We start from the raw sequence: 17117 nt of genomic DNA on the forward strand, positions 1-17117 counted from the left end.
AGTCATTGGATAAATTTACCCTGAATTTGCATTCCTAATGATGATGAGGTTTTTTTGTTGACTGCTCATCCTTTTCTGAGGTAAGAAATTTTTTTCTATTCTTTAAGGAAAGCAAATTCTGGTTAATAGTATCTGCCAAGTCTTAACATTTTTTATGTTATTGGCAAAATCATGTAGGGATTAAGATATGAAAACTTTTATTTGAACTCTTTTTCTCTGCTGGATTTTGTCACTCATGTCTCCCTACTGTATCACTATTTTGTGTGATGTATAGCAGCATTGCTTTCCCTGACAAAGCTAAAGAAATCAAAACTGAGAAAAACAGCAAATATGTCACATCCTTGAGGCAGAGCTGAAGGGAAACCTTTCAGAAACCAGAAACAAGTTGGTTGCATTTAATTATTCTAGGTCCTTCAAGATAAAATCCATCATATTTTTATGTTCTGAGGTTATGAATGTCTATTTGTTGAGTGCACATGAAAAGGAAACACTTGGATTTAGCATGAAAGCACAGAGATTTAAGAATATCCTGATCAATGTGCTGAGATTGTTTGATGCAAGTCCAGAAAAAACATCAGCTATACGACTGATGCAGCCTATACAGTGACTGGTGAGACAAATTGTTCTGCTGACCAAAGAGAAGTTTGGGTCAAAAAGGTCTACCTCTGACATATTTTCTTACGATATTTCATTTTCAGCTTTGCCAGCCACTTGACAAGTTAAACTCCCTTTGTACTGTTATAAAATAGTGAGTTAAAAATGAACATCTGGAACCATAGGCAAATCTGGGGCATTGTTTAAAGTATTACAAATTTGCAGTATCATAGACTATTGTAACATATTGACGTCAAATCATTTTCATGAGGACAAATGGTCCTCCCTATTGCACATACCTTGCACACTGGCCATGGGTAGGTGCCACAACTTCCTGTTCTAGATAACATCTATAAAATATTTTGTACTGTAATGTATTGTTTGGGTGAATTCCAGTTGGGAAGGATTGAAGTCAGCTAAAAGCAGTTGCAATATAATTGTAAATAGAATTTGTGCTTTGTGGTGAGTACTTTTAGTGTGCTTCCTTGCTGTCATGTCTCCTGTTTTTGTTTATCAGATACAAATTTTGGGAGAGAAGAGACCTCTTCACCCACATCACAGAATGACTACACCAGGCTTCCTTTCTGTTTGTATTTGTGGGTGAAAACTGTTTTACCTTCTGAGCTGTGTTTTGTTACCTTTCCTTTGCCGCATGGGAAATAGGGAGTAAGCAGAGAAAAGGTTGCAGCTGATTGGTTCTGATCCAAAGGAGATCTCCTATACTGACTGTATTCAAGCGAGGCAAGTTGGTTCCTGCAGATTTTCAGTCTCCTAGGAATTGCTTAATTATCATGATACCTGACACTAGACTTTCACATCAAGTTTAGATTTCCTTTCTCAGCGACCTTCATATCTTTCTTTGCATATATTCATTGGCTTTTATGCTACTTTTTAGCCCTCTGGCTTTGCAGTAGCCATTTTCCTACTTTCCTCTCAGGCTAACTGCATGCCAAATCCCATGTCGTTCACAGCATACAGAATAACTCTTTTAAAAATGGGTCAGAAGGCTCTGATGGCCTCTTCCTCCAGTTCAGTTCTTTCATGCATCATACCAAAAATCAGCAGATATCTAATGCCTAGACACAACAGCATTTAGAGGAATATCTAATTCATTAATGTACGTTAAGAAAAGCAACAGAAAAATGGTTTTTTCATAATTTACTTTTGTCTGTTAAGTTTTTGTTCTTGGTTGTTGCTGCAGAGTTGTCCTGTCCTGTCTGAAATGGCAGAGCTGCCCAGAGCACTTCCTTGTGTGCCCACCTCCATGCTGACACTGCAGTGAGAGATGTGGCAGCTCATCTCTCCAGGAAAATGTCTCTGACTCTTAGCACCTTGCAATTTAAAACCATTTTGGAATTACCTTGCGCTGAAAAGTGGAGCACCCTCCTTTCCCTTATGAATTTCTGTGTGAAAATTGCCTTGCCAGACAGTACATGTCTCAGATGCTTCCTGCTCTTTATGCTGGGTTGGTCCAACAAGGTCCAGAAATGAGGAATTGTGGATGGATGAACGATTTCCTCTTCTGTTTATGCTATTTCTGTAATAGAGTTTAGGTAATAGGTTGTGCAGTGACAAGGTTTATGAAAGAAAGGCAGGGAAATGTGACATTGCTGTGGCCCTGTAGTGTCGTTTGAGACCTGTAGGATACTGCTCTAATGCCAGTTGCTATTACTGATACCAGTTGCAATTGAGGATCTTCTGTAAGTTCTGTATTCATCTGCTAACCTTTGGCTGATGTCTTTCAGACCTTAGGGCATCCATCTAAAACGAAATTGAGCAGCTTTGTGTGGGCACCAAATTAACCTTTGTTATCTGAAGTGAGACCTTGTGTATCTAGTGCATAGGTGGTCACCTCTATTTAGGTATCTATGGTCTGGACCTGAATCCTGCCCCATATGTCTTGTAGCTAACCTACATGCCAACTTAGTGACTGCTTTGAGGAGTTATACTGCCTGAACCTGTGTCCCACATCCAGAAGACTCAAAATAAGACAGTGAAGCCAAGGGAGAGAAGCAGGAGCAAGAACAGTTGAGAGACTTTCCCCTTCCAGCTGGCTTCTCTCCATGCTGCTGTGTGAAAGCTGAGTCCCAGGGCAATGCAGGCCTACGTGGAGGTGGGCAGTGGTGTAAACAAGTGACAGTAAATGTGTCTTGGAGCTACAAAACCCCTAAACCATTGGAAAGTATGGGAATGGTTGTACCTTCCTCCAGTACAACTTTCTTTGCCTCTTGATAGGACTTCAACAGGATATTTGGCTAATTCTTCCCACTCTCCCCTGGGGCAAACAAATGTGCCGTCGCATCTGCTTAAATAAACACACTTTCACTGAGACAACCAAATAGTTAGAAATTGAGAGCTTATTTGGGTTACTTGGTTGATTTTTTCTTCTTTAATAGTGTATAATAGAAATGCAAGCCCATAAAGTATATTTATTTGCCAATTTGAACTGTACAACATAGGTCTGCTAGTCCTACCATGAGTTTCTTTAGGCTGGCATTTTCAGGTGATTGCCTGCTACCCACCCTGCTGCCACCAAACCACTGGCTGTATTTCAGTATTTAGTGTATTCTTTTTATATAACACTGTAACTTAATGACTGCAACACCACGTTTTTTTTCCATGGTGCTTATAGGCTGCTGAAAACACAGATTATTCTTCAGCGTGAGCTCTGATCATTCTTCTAGACAGTACGTTTTCAGATGCCATCTTTAATTTGTGACATTAATACTGAACTTGATCACTGTTCAGTGGTTTTACTGAAGTATTTACATATAGATTGGTGAAGTATTTTTTCTAGAGTATTGAAAGCTCTCCAGGCCAAATTGGAATCATAAACTAAACCACAGTATCTGTATGACATGAATATGATTTTTGCTTATGAAATTGCCTTGGAGGTTTACTTTCAAAGCAAATTGAGTGCATTTCCTTGGCTTCATACATTTAGCTCTGAACTATGTGGAGAATGACTCGGCAAGTGAGTGTTTTGAATGAGCAGTGGTGAGTGTATTCTGAGAATTGTTTTTTTCCACATCAGCACCCTTTTAAGGAAGATGAACAATTTCAGTGAGTTTTACCAAAAAATTACATTTTAAAATGATGAACTAATTAGTTAAGACCTACATTACTTTATTATGGATAAAAACCCCTTTCCCAGAGCGATAGCTTAGTTACATAAAGTACCCTTTCATTTTATATTAAAATAAAAAGATAGACTTGTTATACAAAACTTGAACCACTACTATTAATTATCTGATTTCAAGATCACCTCTGGCTGTTAAAAAGATTTATATTAATCTGTACTTGATAGATTCAGAAAGATTAAAGGAGTGAAGGAGAGCAAATAAAAAGAGAACATCTTCCTGTCTTCATTGTTAGATGACCTTGTGCCATGGTACGCTTAAATTGCTTACTTCCTATAACTCTATAAAGTTCTGTGTTTTCATTTCTGGATTAGATTGAAGTGTCAACTGTTTTTGATGAATTACACTAGTAATATATGTTCATGTTCTTCTTTGCTCTTTTTTATTTATATATGTCCAGTACAATTTAGTTCATCTAAAGAAGCTTTTAGGAAAGATCTTTTTTTTTAATTACAGTTTTAGCAAAGTATTTTTTTTCAAATTCCTTTACTGTTGTTCTGAAAACATAAAGTGTATATTCAGCTGTTTAAAAAAAACCCCAAATGAAAAGTTTATGTCAAATGTCCTGGTTTTCCATGTTCTGAAATTCAAAATATTTTGTGGGGAAAAAAAGAGACTTGTGCAAGAAAAAAAAAAGACAAGTTATTGTAGTTAGTAATTTAAACCTTTACCCTTTAACTTCATCTGTGTGAAACACCACTGAAATAAGGTCTCCCTCCTAGAGCAAAGGGTTAGCCTTACCTTTAGAACTGGGGTCTTATTCATTTATTGCTGAAAGGTGCAGAGGGGAGCAGAGCTTTAAGTGCTTTACTTCTGTTATTGAAGATTCTCACTGATGCAGAACTTGAAAGCAAATAAAATCAAGACACATTTATATACAGTAGGTGTGCTACTGACTGGAATTAAAAAGGACAAGCCATACATACACTGGTTTCTAGGCTCACATCACAAGAGACAGAGGTATCTCTAGTCAAGTGTATTTTGTGCTGATTAAGTGACATTAATAGAGCTAAGCTATACTATTAAATGTGTATATTTTTCATGTGAAAGCTGTATAAAGGGCAACAGCTTCTCTATACATTAGATAGCTTGATGTGTTCAACTGCGGTTAACATTTTATGTGTAAGCAAAAGAACAAAGTAATTTAGTATAACCATCAATAAAGGACATGATTTTATTTCTTCTTAACACTGGGATTTTAAATGAAGAGAGTTGTGTTGTTTTCAGGTTTTGTTTTGTCATAAAGAAAACTCTAATCTGAGATAAATGCTTATTTTTCTGAAAGAACAGAATGAACTCAGAGATGTCTGAGCACATGAAATCTGTTTTTGCAACTTTGATATTGTGAAAAATACTAAACAAGTCTAATAAAAATGTCCAAGTATTAGATATATATTTTACATATTTCATCATTTTAGGAGCTGTCATGAGGGAATTAAGTGCGCTGTACCATGCAGGGGAAGTGGTACCTTATGATATCTGGTGTACATGGTTCTCATCTTTTTCTCCAATAGCTCACAGGACTGTGAGCACATACTACAGTGAGAATAAAAACAACCATAAAGGGTTAAGTATCAGAAGAAGTTTTATATCAGTGCTTACTGAATCTCATGAATATCAAGAGCTTTTTGTATCTTTGTCAAACCAGTCCATGCCTTCTCTTGTGGCTTTAAGCAGCTTCTCTGACTATTGTATTTCTGTATCCCACTGTGTGCTGTGCCATCTCAAACAGAACTGGAGCTGCAGTTCCAGTACAAATGGTGATAAGGAAGTACCTGCCCTCCTATCTGTTGTTTCCAAATACAACATTTGATTGACCAGACCAGTTCCTCAAACTGTATAGCAATGGCCACCTGTCATTTAACATTGTTGTTACTGGCTTTGGCTGCGTTGCATTTTTCTTTCCAAAACAGTACAGAATCTTGAATGAAAAAAACGTGATAAAATTTGCTCACAAAATGAGACATCTAAACAGAAGTGATTAACAACACTGTCCTGTGCAATGTATTACTATGGTTCAAATACAGGAGTAAATTGGGAGATGTAGTCCTCTGCTTTTAGCAAAAGACTTTCTATTGTGGACTTCACTGATTAAGGTGATTAGAGTGACTTCACTGATTAGAGGTAGTGTGCTTTTGCTGGCTATTGGTGTATTGTTTTGTTTCTTTTTCCAGTTTTTTTAAAATTACAGCCATAGCTTTCTGACAAAAATATGTTGCCATGGAGAAAACACATAGGAAGGGTTGGCTCTAGGAACTCCACTTTGGGCAGCTCAAAAGCCAATTGCTCCATTCCTGGGAAATGGGTTAATAAAGTCCTGTAAGACTTTATCAAGTAGATGTGAAAGATGGTAGTTGTTAATGTTGTAATGTAAGTTGTTAATGCTGTAAGCTATAACACTGCCAAGATAGTAAAAGTCCTCTGACCTGAACCACCCCACCTTGCCTTATTTTGGTAGTATGAGCTTAGATTGTTAGCTGGGGGATGGAGAAGGGAAGAGGCCAAGGACCAGCTTGGGGAGGAAGATTTGCATAGATTTTCTCAGCTGTTAGTGGGAAGACAGAAAGAGAAGTGTCCTTAGAAGAATGTTCTTCACAAGGGCCCATGTCAACAGTCTGACGTAATAGAGAGGAACACTCTCTGGCATGGTAGCTTAACTTTATGTAGTTATAACTTTTCAGGATGCTTCTTGGGATGTTTTTGGCCCAGGCAAACTGTCTATCCAAAAATTACACCTAAAATTACACTCGAGGTATGTTTCCCATCTTACTGCTTGAACTGGCCTGAAAGTACAAATGAGTCCTTCTAGAACTGTAAATATCTCTTCAAACCCAGTGCCTCTTGTAATTTCTAATTTCCAGTTTGTGAAATATGGAGGTGGAATGGCAGTGAAAGAAGCAACTGCCCGAGCATCTTGCAGTGTCTGCTAAGGATGATGTGTTGCCACAATACCTTTCACTCACCTGGGATGAACTGGGAAAGGTGGCTGTGAGATGGGGATAGCAGGATTGTCTTTCTCCCAGAGTGTAGTAAATGGAGAAAACTTTGTCTAAAAACAAGTGTTTCCAATTGTTTTAAACCTTTCAGGAATGGGAAAGTCAGCCATGACGAATGTGGCTTGAACCAGTGCATGGTATCATGCTGCTTTGGTTTCACCCTGAAAACCCTCTGCTTTCTTTGCAGAGTTTTTGTTACATCTGCTAGGGATATATTCTGATATCACCCTATTTCTAATTTAATTTCATTATCTGCTTGCACTTTTTGTATCTTTGTGCTCATTTATCTTAAATTAATTGTATAAATTTTCTGTTCTCCCTCTGCACCTGAAATTTTACACTGCTTATGTATCCTTTTTATTTATCTCTCAATATCTTTTTCTCAATCCTGTTTTTATTTGCTATGGTTTTTTCTCATCCTAGTGTACATATTGTTGGATAATATGTATCACCCTTGGATATGCTGTAATTGCTTTGTGAACAGTTTCCATTTCCTCCGTTGTCCTTCCCTCCTCCCACACCTCCCATTAGACGCTTAACCCACTGGATTGCCTCCAGCACTTCCCCATTCTTCTACGTTCAAAGTCCTTGGGGGTTTTTTATTCCTCTTGTAGGTTCAGTCTTCAGTAATGAATCCAACTGGATTATGGTCATTAGTGAGTCCTCCACCTCTGTCTCCTAACAGCTGCACTGTTGAAAGTAAGAACTTTCGTCTTTTTTTGCCACCTTTTAATACATTGAGGATATAGTACATGACTGTTGCTTGATTTATTTCTCTCATTGTGTCCCTGTTCCTGTGTGTCTGGGTAGCTGAAATCTCCTCTTATTAGTTTTGACATTTTTCTATATCTCATAATCTTCTTGTTCTTTCTGATCCTATTTTTTTCTGTTTTATATCCAGTCCGTACTGCCACCTTGCTCCCCCTATTGCCTTGAATTTTGAGCTATGATGATCCTTTCAAACAACCACAAAAACTTTTGGCTTCTTCAAAGTTTTTGCCTGTTGGAAATAAAGAGTTTTGAACCAAGCCATTACTACCTGTGTGCCTTAGCAGAGCACATTCCCCTGCCCACAGCTCCGTCCCACAGCGTTCTCGGTGCTCTGGCCCCAAATCAAGCAATTAAGCACATGCTCAAGTTCAATCACGTGAGGAGCACCATTAACTCACCAGGACTACTTTCATGCTTAAAGCCGGCACAGGACTAGACGCTTTGCTAAATCAATGTTGGAGCTGTGATTTTAATGCAGCTTGGATAATGAAGGCTGTACGTCCCAAGACATGAGAGGTGCACAGCAACTCATTCTGGTAGACATGTGGGTGTGGAGGCAGGCAATTCAATCCCACATCTAGGTCTTAATAGCGAGCATGTCTGTGTGCATTTGCGTACACACAGGATTGCAGGGAGCACGGCACTGTGTTTGAGAATATCAAGCAAATTGTAAAAGCAAATGTAAAGAATCTAGGCCTTATTCATTGCCTCTAGGTGCAGTAAAAAATTCCCAATGACTTTAGTAGGCACAGTTTAGGGACTAAGACAAACACTGCAACAGCATTTATCAAACAGCTCCATACCATGGACATACCTCTTACTGCAGTCTGACTCTACCATGTCTTACACTGTATGTACAAACTTTACAGAGTGGTAGGTTGACTTAGCGTCCTTCTTCTGGGTTATGTTAATACATGAAAAAATATTTAATGAAGCATTTATAAGTCATCTAATTTTCCTAACCTTTATCCTATCTCCTGCTCAGAGTCTTTAAACATTACAGTAATAATCCTACTGAGCATTTAGATAATTATGTACCAACCCTTTCCATAGATGACTTAGCAAATAGTGGGTTTTCCTATTGTATTTTAGTTGTAGGGTGAACATTGTCAAAATTAATACCCATATGGGACAAGGATATTTATTCTAATCCATGTCTTGTAGTTTTCAATAATGTTTTAAAGAAAATTAAATCACCTCTGAAAACCGAATTCTCAGGGTGAAATTGCATATTGTCATAGACATGATGTGTCACATTCATTTTGTTACAAATGAGTATATCAGCTTAGATTTTTAGCATGGCTTATGCTTTCCAAATTCAAGTTTTAAAGGTTCACTCTGAATAGTCTTCCAGCAAAATGCATCTGGAGAGACAGTTGGATCTCATTTATAAACCTCTCTCCCTTTCTGCCTTATGCCATAATAAATGTTCTCAACGGTAAGATTTTAGATGAGATCAATTGTACTTTCCGCTTATCCCCTTTTCTACTGGCAAGTTTAAAAAAAACATGATTTCTTTTTCACAGCATTTAAAAAGGGAGGACTCACTTGATTCATTTTTTAAAGTAGATAATTTAATAGTCTTGAATTACTGCTTGAATTCCATCTGTAGGTTGGCATTTATTACAACAAGCAAAAATAAGACGACTGCTCACATCACAGCTTCTTTCCTTCACTGCCAAGAACTATTTGCCATATCAAACAAACTTGTTTCCAAACTTTTCTTTTTTAATATGTTGTCATTTTTAATAGTTATGTTTGACAGGTGACTGCAAAAACTGAAGTCCTAAAATAAATGAAGAGCTCTAGATTCAAAGTATTCATTTTTTAATAATTCTGGCTTGAGGAAAACTTTTAAATCTTTATCTTTGGATTAAATTTCTTAAAATATGTGCTATTCTTTTTAAAGTGAAGTAATTTACATCTCATGGCATAGTGAATAAGAAAATCCAGATGCAGACATATAAAACACATCCAAAAATATATCCCCCAATGACAGCAATGTCTGTTCTTAGTATGTGATGCTATCACTGACTGATTATACTTTTTAAATTAAGAGTTACCCAAGAGATGCATAACTTAAACAACACATTCTCTAAAAGAAACTGGAGAGGGAAACATCCCTATTATATGACCACAGGGTTCATTTTCCCAGGCTATCAGCAGAGTTTGAATACTCTTTAGTCCTCCTAGCAAATATCCAAAATCCTGTTTGCACATTCATTCCAGGAGGACTCCGCCTGAGCAAGTGGGGCTCCTGAAAGAAAGTGATTTTGTCAAGCTCTGACAAAACGTTAACTAAGAGTTAGTGTGCAGTGCCACTTCATGATGAATTGGGAGGTGACAGTTGGCAGCTTTCTAAGGGAAGGTCTGAGGTTTAGCTACACAATGAGCTTTCTGAGATATACAGACATACAGCAGAGCAATGGCAAGAGGGGACAATCAAGTTACTTCATTCCTAGGTCAAAGCACTTTCCCTCTGCTCATATAAATAGGAATCTCTCTCTTGCAGATGGGTACCATAATGGAAAAACACCTCACAGTGTTTTTCTCTAATCACATAAATCAGTATAATATACATCTCTCTTGGCTGAAATGTCAGCTTTCTGCAAAATCAAATCTATTTTATGTTTCTGATCATAATGCAAAATTAATTGAATTTCATGTCAATGAGACTGCAGGTGTGGAATGACTCCCATCTAACAGAACCGCAGTCACAGTTTTTAAGGCAGATTCATCAGAAATCAATGTCATAGAGGTAATGGTAGTGTGATAACATCCAGCAGGTGGCCTAGAGAAGGAACTGCAAGGCATGGGGGAAAATACTAAATTGCCATCCTCTTCAATAAGAAGAAAAGGTGGAAAGGAAACAGGGAAGAGGAATCTTGCAGCAAGTGTCTTTCTGCTGAAAAAACGCTGCCAGCATTTCATTAAATTTGCTACCAGCAGTCTCAGCAAATGCAAGTGCTCGAGAGACCATGAGGAGTGGAGGGCAAACTGTCTGTTAAAGAAATACCTTACATTTAAGTGATGTTAAATAGAATTTAGTGTAAGAAGGTGTAGAAGCAATTTCTGCTGGGCAGATCATGAAAATACTCCTTCATAAAATCTTACAACACATTTTCCTAATTTCCCTTCATGCAAGGATATATGGCTTGGCATCTCTTGATAAAAAGATGAATGAGTATGAGTGTTCACAAGATCATTAGTCATTTAAAAAGATTGATTCAAATATGGTTTATTTGTTAAGAGAAGGTAGAAACACTCCTCCTCTGCCTGGGGTTTGCATGCAAGATACACTTAATGCTCAGGAGGTTAAGTGGGTGAATGTCCAGCTGGTGGTTACTCCGACAGGGAGAGTGGGGCACAGGAGCTGGCTCTGTGCAGAGGCTGTTGCTTCAGACAGAGCATTGCATGAACACAACTGCACTGCTTCCAGGGTCAGCATCAGTAAGTCAAAAGCAGTTTTAGCTACTTCTCCGTGGCTGATTGATCAATTCATGACTCCTACAAGCCTCAGCCTGCTCCTTAGAGTGAACCGAGAGTCCTGGGGTGCCTGTTTCAGAGGCAATTAACTGTCCCTCAGCAGATCAGCCGAGCTCATTTGCTCTGGCTCAGTCCCAGCACCCTGCTGAGCACCACAGAGCCAACCTCATGCCTTTGCATCATTCCTCCCAGGGCAGTGAATTCCAGGAGGCTTATTAACTCCCTCAGCAGCACTTTGGGAGCAGATAGAGCCAGCTCAGATCTGCAGCCGTGTGCCAGAAACCATTGATCAGAGGGTGCTACAGGGCACAGCAAGGAGTCTGAGTCTCTTCTGTTCTCAGCTCCATCTCATGCTGAATGCTGGCTGACTTCAGTGGTGCTTCTTCAGTATCCCAGCAATGTATTTCCTACTAATCACATTTTGGGGGATTGACATTAGTTTGTCTTGATTTACCCCAGATAATAGAGAATTCAGCTGTAGTATTTTTGGAGCTTATCTCATTGCCAGATCAAAGAGAGAATTTTTCCAAGGGTGGTTGCTGGGTGGCTTAGTGACCCTCTAGAGATCTCAGCCCTATAGCCTATCAAGTGGGAAATATGACTGGATTATATTAACTGTACGTAGGCCATGCAGCCCAGTATTAAGGTTGTGCTATTTAATCCGATATTTAAGAAGCCTGCTGCTGTTATCAAGGACTGCATGTGAGAATCACCTCCAGGGGTGATGGAAGGCACACCTAAGGTGGACACACAGCAGATAAAAGAAGTGTCCCACCCTCGTCTTGGATACTGCACACTCTGCAAGAGCAGGCAAGAACTGTCTGAGCTGGGTGTGACAGATGACAAATCCTCTGCTTTCCATTAGGTGGATGCAGGTGTCAAAAAACTAAGCAAGATACTGTATCAGCTATTCTATGCAGCCCCTGTATCCATCAAAGATCTGCAGGTCAAGAAGTGAAAGTGTATCCTATTTCTTTTTTTTCTTGCCTTGTGTTAAGGGAATACTTTTTTCGTGTCCTGCCAGCTCATGAAAGCACAAAGAATGAATTTATGTGCTTGTGAAAAAAACACTTCTGATAATACTTTCTGAAACCTTAAAATGAGCTCCCAAATTGGTCTTTTATGTGAGTAAGTGCTGTCAAAGTTACAGAAGTGCTTTCTGGAGCAACTGTTGTGTAGAAACCTGTCACAGTAAACACTCTTTTATTTCTGTTGCTTAGTTTTTATGTTGTTATGTGCAATAGGGAAGGTAATAAGAAAAGCAAAAGAATAGCTACTAGAACAATTATGACATTTAAGGAAAAGGGAAAACAGCAGTGAAAATGTATCTAAGGAAGCTCATTTGGGCTCTGTACTTGCTTGAGAATATCCAGTCTATGCATAACTCCGTGAAAGCAGTCATGACAGTTGAATCGCTGTTAGAAAATCCCTATTACTATGGAAAAAATGGGAACAAAATAGTTGTATTAAACTGAGACACAAACCCAATTTCTTTCCCAATACAGGACTAGAAAAAACAATTCCACTTTTTTCTTGTCTCAGCCTCACAACTGGGTTTGACTCATAGTTGGAATAATTTGATAATCTAAATCAAATAACCATCAACTTGCTGATTTATTTGCAACAGTATTTTTAATTTGTTTGTTGCATTATCACAGTTTTAGTTTAGTAAGTAATGGTCTTTACATCTTAATGGGTTTGTTAAATCTTTATATAGCAATCTAAATTTCTCCTAACATGCAATAAGGAAAACTGTAGAGAGTAATTTGTTCTTTCAAACTCTATCTGTTTCAGCATGTCAAGACTGAAATATATCAGCTATAGTATTTGTGTACCCATTATTTCTCATCCTTTTAATGAAAATCTTCAAAAAGGAACTGAGAGAAAGGAATTCTCAGTCCAGGGAGAAGAGAAAAAGTTTTCAGTGAAAAATAAGGTATCAGCAGACAAAGAGTATACTCAGATGGCTTTGGGGAAAATCCCCTCTCACATGAAAATAGACAATATATTGTCGCTGCTGAGATGACAGTAGTACATAGAACCAGAATCACAGAATCATAGAACAGTTTGTGTTGGAAGGAACCTTAAAGATCACCTACACCCAACATCCTGCCGTGGGCAGGGGCACCTTCCACCAAATCAGGTCTCTCAGGGATCAATCCAACCTGGCCTTGAACACTTCCAGAGATGGGGCATCCACAGCTTCTTTGGCCAACCTGTTCCACTGCCTCACCACCCTCAAAGCAGAGAATTCCTTCCTCACATCTAATCTAAATCCCTCTTCTTTTAGTTTAAAACAATTAAAACCATCTCCCCTTGTCCCATCAAAACCTGCCTGTGTGAAAACTCACTGTCCCTCTTTTTCAGAATACCCTTCAGGTACAGGAAGGTGCTATAAGGTCTCCACAGAGCATTCTCTTCTCCAGGCTGAACAGCCTCAGCTCTCTCAGCCTATACTCATAGTAGAGATACTCCAGCCCTCTGACGAATTTTGTGGCCTTCCTCTGAACTCTCTCTAACAGGTCCACATCTTTCATGTACTGAGGACTCCAGATTTGGACACAGTATTCTAGGGGGGTTCTTGCAAGGGCAGAGTGGATATTTAAGCTAAGTTGGACGGAAAAGATAGATGCAGAAATGGACTTTTCGCAATAGCTAGTATGAGTTTGTTATCATTAACTTAGGCAATAAGAATTAATGACAGGGTACGTTACTGACAGGCAGTGGATATCTCTGAGAAATGTGCCTTTATGTATTGTGCACAAGGCGTGGCACGTGTGGATTCCTTGCAGTTAGTGCCAGCTGACCGCCAGCTCTGTGCATGCTGGTGCCATCAGGAATTACCTCTCATGATCTGGATAATAAACTGGGTTTTAGAAAATTGCCCCCAGGCTTTCAGTGACAGTCCTTATTACTAACAAGTGAATGTACTACAAGGGAATCAGCTGTTAGCTGAACTTTGCTGATTTGGACTATAATGAGTCCGACAGTGCTGCTTGGCACTCACCAGCACCTCCCACAGCACTGCTGTCGGTCACTGAGCAGCCCATGCAAAGTCATGGGAATGGTGGGAACCTGCTACAGAGCAGAGCTGCCACAAGTCCTCATGATGAGGGGTTCCCTCCAAAAGTAACTCCAGTTTCCTTCAGCAATGACCCTTTGCTTTTGTTTTCAGTTTTGTTGTTGGTTTTTGTTTGTTTGTTTTTTTTTTGGGGGGGGTGGGGGGGATGGTTTTTGCACTTTAGGCACTGCTGGAGCTAAAAAAAAGAAAATCCACAGCTGTCCTGTATTGGAGAGCATCAAACATGTTTCAGCATTGGCTATTTGAGTAGGCTGAAGGATTTGAAAAGGAAAATAATTGAATGAAGGGAAAGTCAGGAGAGGGTTGTTCAAGGAATGACCTTAACATAAGGAAACCTCTTACCTTTTCTGAACATGTGTTTCTAAAACCTGTTTCTCTAGCTGTTGAGCATTTTTGTTTGTTTTCTCTCAGCAGGGCTAAAGGTTTATCATTTAATGATCTCTGCAGAAGCTGTGCCTGTCTTCATCTTCCTCTAAACCCAGACTATTGAAATAATGTGTTTAATAGTAGTTTCTTCATATACAGAAGTGGTTAGGTCAGTTGCTATTACAGGCCAAATAAATGTAATTAAAGTCAAAGTGAAACAAAGGAAAAGCTGAAAGTTGAGTGCTGTGTTAACCTCCCATGCTAACCCAGATCCTGAATGCAATCTTAAAATGAAAAGGTATCATTTGTCTGACTGTAATTACATATGACTAATAGCAGAAATTTATTCTTGGTCTCATTCATTTTGGATTATCCCTATTTGTAAAATGAGCAATTGAAAGGACCTTGATCAAGGAGTATTTTTAAATTGTTTGCTTTTTAATGAGAGAAGAGAGATCAAACGGTAAGCTAGTGTACCTCAGAGAAATGAGTCTGTTAAGGGAGTGTAATGATTAGGGAGATTTTTATCTGTGTAGAGGAGAGAAATCTAAAACTGCTCATTCAGGTTCCAGTCTACTTCACCTGTGCCACTTAGTGAGGCAAAAGCTTGATTTTGAATTTGTACACAGGATAAAATCTGCATTAATGCAAGCTGACTAAAGTCCACAGTGGGGGAGTTTTCTGTTTCCTTTATTATTTATTAAAAATTCTTGATTGGGTTAGATCTAATAAATTGTGTCTATGCAAACAATCAACACATATGTTCAGATAAAAAGAGGAGAATATTCTCAGTGTTTCACTGACACGTGCAGTTAAGTGGCCCATTAGCACTTTTATCATGTGAGTGGCTGCCCCATGGGAGCATCAAATGGTGAAATCTGTATTTTGACCTAACATGGCTCTGAGTCACTCACCCAGAGAGAGAGCTCCGTATTCCCCTGAACCACTCTTGCATACATCTTTAAAATCAGTCCTCTCCATAGCACACTCGTGCTGCATGCTGTATTTTATGAGTAACTCTTCCAGCCGTGGGAATTTACAATTAAAATAATTTTCACGTTGAGGACGTTTCTGGTATTAGCTCTGTCCCTCATGATCCTACTTTTGTTTAAGCCTCTTAGATGTGAAATTGAAGTGGTTAGTTGTACGTGGTAAAACAAGGAAAATCTATTTTCATTTTCAAATGATGAAACTTTCTGGTGCATTGGCTGGGACTAAACTTGAGGGTGGTAAATTTTCAGCATGGTATGTAGGGAGTTAGCTACACGATTCATTAACATTAATTCCCATCTGTAAATAATTTTGAAATACTTTAACCAGCAGGGGAGCTATTTCATCTTTTATACTTAGCTGATTGTAAAAATGTATGCTGAAACCATCTGGCCTTAGTGCTTTGTTGGACTTCAGGCTTTTAATGATGCCTTTTCTTGATCTTAAAATCAAGAGTCATACACGGTTAGAAGGGGAAAAGGGATTTTACCTTGGTATTTATTTTAAGGATCCTTAGGTGCTATGTCCAGGTCAAATGCACCGAAATGCACACGCAGTGCACACCCCACAAAGATCTGGTGTAACATTATAGGTCTTACTAATTAGCATATCTATCAAAGATTCCCCAATGAGAGGCTCGAGTGAGCCCCCCTCTCCAAGGAGCCTTCCCCTGGATGGTTCTATCTTAGTGTACAGAATGTGTTCTGGAGAGGACCTTGGGGTCTGGGGCACACTGATCCCTAACTATGAAGCTTCTAAAATGTTTAGTCTCCTAGCTTAAGAAACAAGTCCAAGAATGTAGGCAAAAAGCATTAGGAATACAGAAGTTGTAAAAAGGTATAACAGAAAAATATAAAAGAAAAGGCAAAAAATCATCATGGCATCATTAATAGCCAGTCTGATTCCCTTCACTGAATTGGGGCTTTCTAATCCCTAGCTCAATTCTCTTTCCAAACTAGGCAATACTGTGTTGCTACTTGTTTGTCAATCAGTCCCTATCTCACCAATTGAGATGAATAACAGAGTTGCTACAAAAACTTAGGAAGGCTTTGGGCCTAATTCTCATTCATGCTAAAGTTACTTTACACTACTCCGGTTGCTCATTTACTGGGTGTAAATGCAATTTACTGCCTGAGCAATATAAAGCGACTGTAACATAAATGAGAATCAGGTCCCCTATGTTCAGAGCAGCTAACAAATTCAAATTGCTGAGTACTATTTTCCCACAGGAGCTAGTATACTAGAATTTCAATGCATATAAAGAATGCATCAAGCCAATTAAAAATGAAGATATTAAACGAGAAATTGAATGGTTATTTCTAAAGTCTGTTTGGAAATGGTTGATCCAAACAATGAGACTGACTTAGCCTGGCTGTTTCAAATACGCCAACTTCATCTAAAGTTCAGCCCTGCGTGATGCTTGGAGATTTGCCACAGTACATGGAACAGAATATCCCGATTACTTGGAGACAGAGGACTACATTTCAGAGGTCCATGCAGGGCTCCCTGACTTACCTGATAGCATTTCCCTCCCAGGCACTGTCACTGAGGTTCAACAGTTGCTAACTAGTGAGGCACAACCATGTGTTTTGGTAATGGGTGAATGAGGGGATAATGGCAAAAGTAACTTGAATCTGTAGCTACCACTAATGCCAAAGCAGACACTGCTACCTCACTCCTTTTCCCATTTCT

At 38.9% G+C, this 17117-nt stretch overlaps 1 long non-coding RNA gene across 1 annotated transcript in view; it reads left to right on the forward strand.

Moving 5' to 3' along the window:
• The window catches only part of LOC116439840, a 23625-nt gene continuing 6508 nt past the window's right edge, over positions 1-17117 (forward strand). Inside the window, exon 1 of the long non-coding RNA XR_004238319.1 lies at positions 1-80. This is a non-coding gene — a long non-coding RNA (uncharacterized LOC116439840). The remainder of the gene's footprint in view (positions 81-17117) is intronic.

The sequence above is a fragment of the Corvus moneduloides genome, chromosome 2 (genome assembly GCF_009650955.1).
Source record: "Corvus moneduloides isolate bCorMon1 chromosome 2, bCorMon1.pri, whole genome shotgun sequence".
In the NCBI taxonomy this organism is placed as follows: Eukaryota; Metazoa; Chordata; class Aves; order Passeriformes; family Corvidae; genus Corvus; species Corvus moneduloides.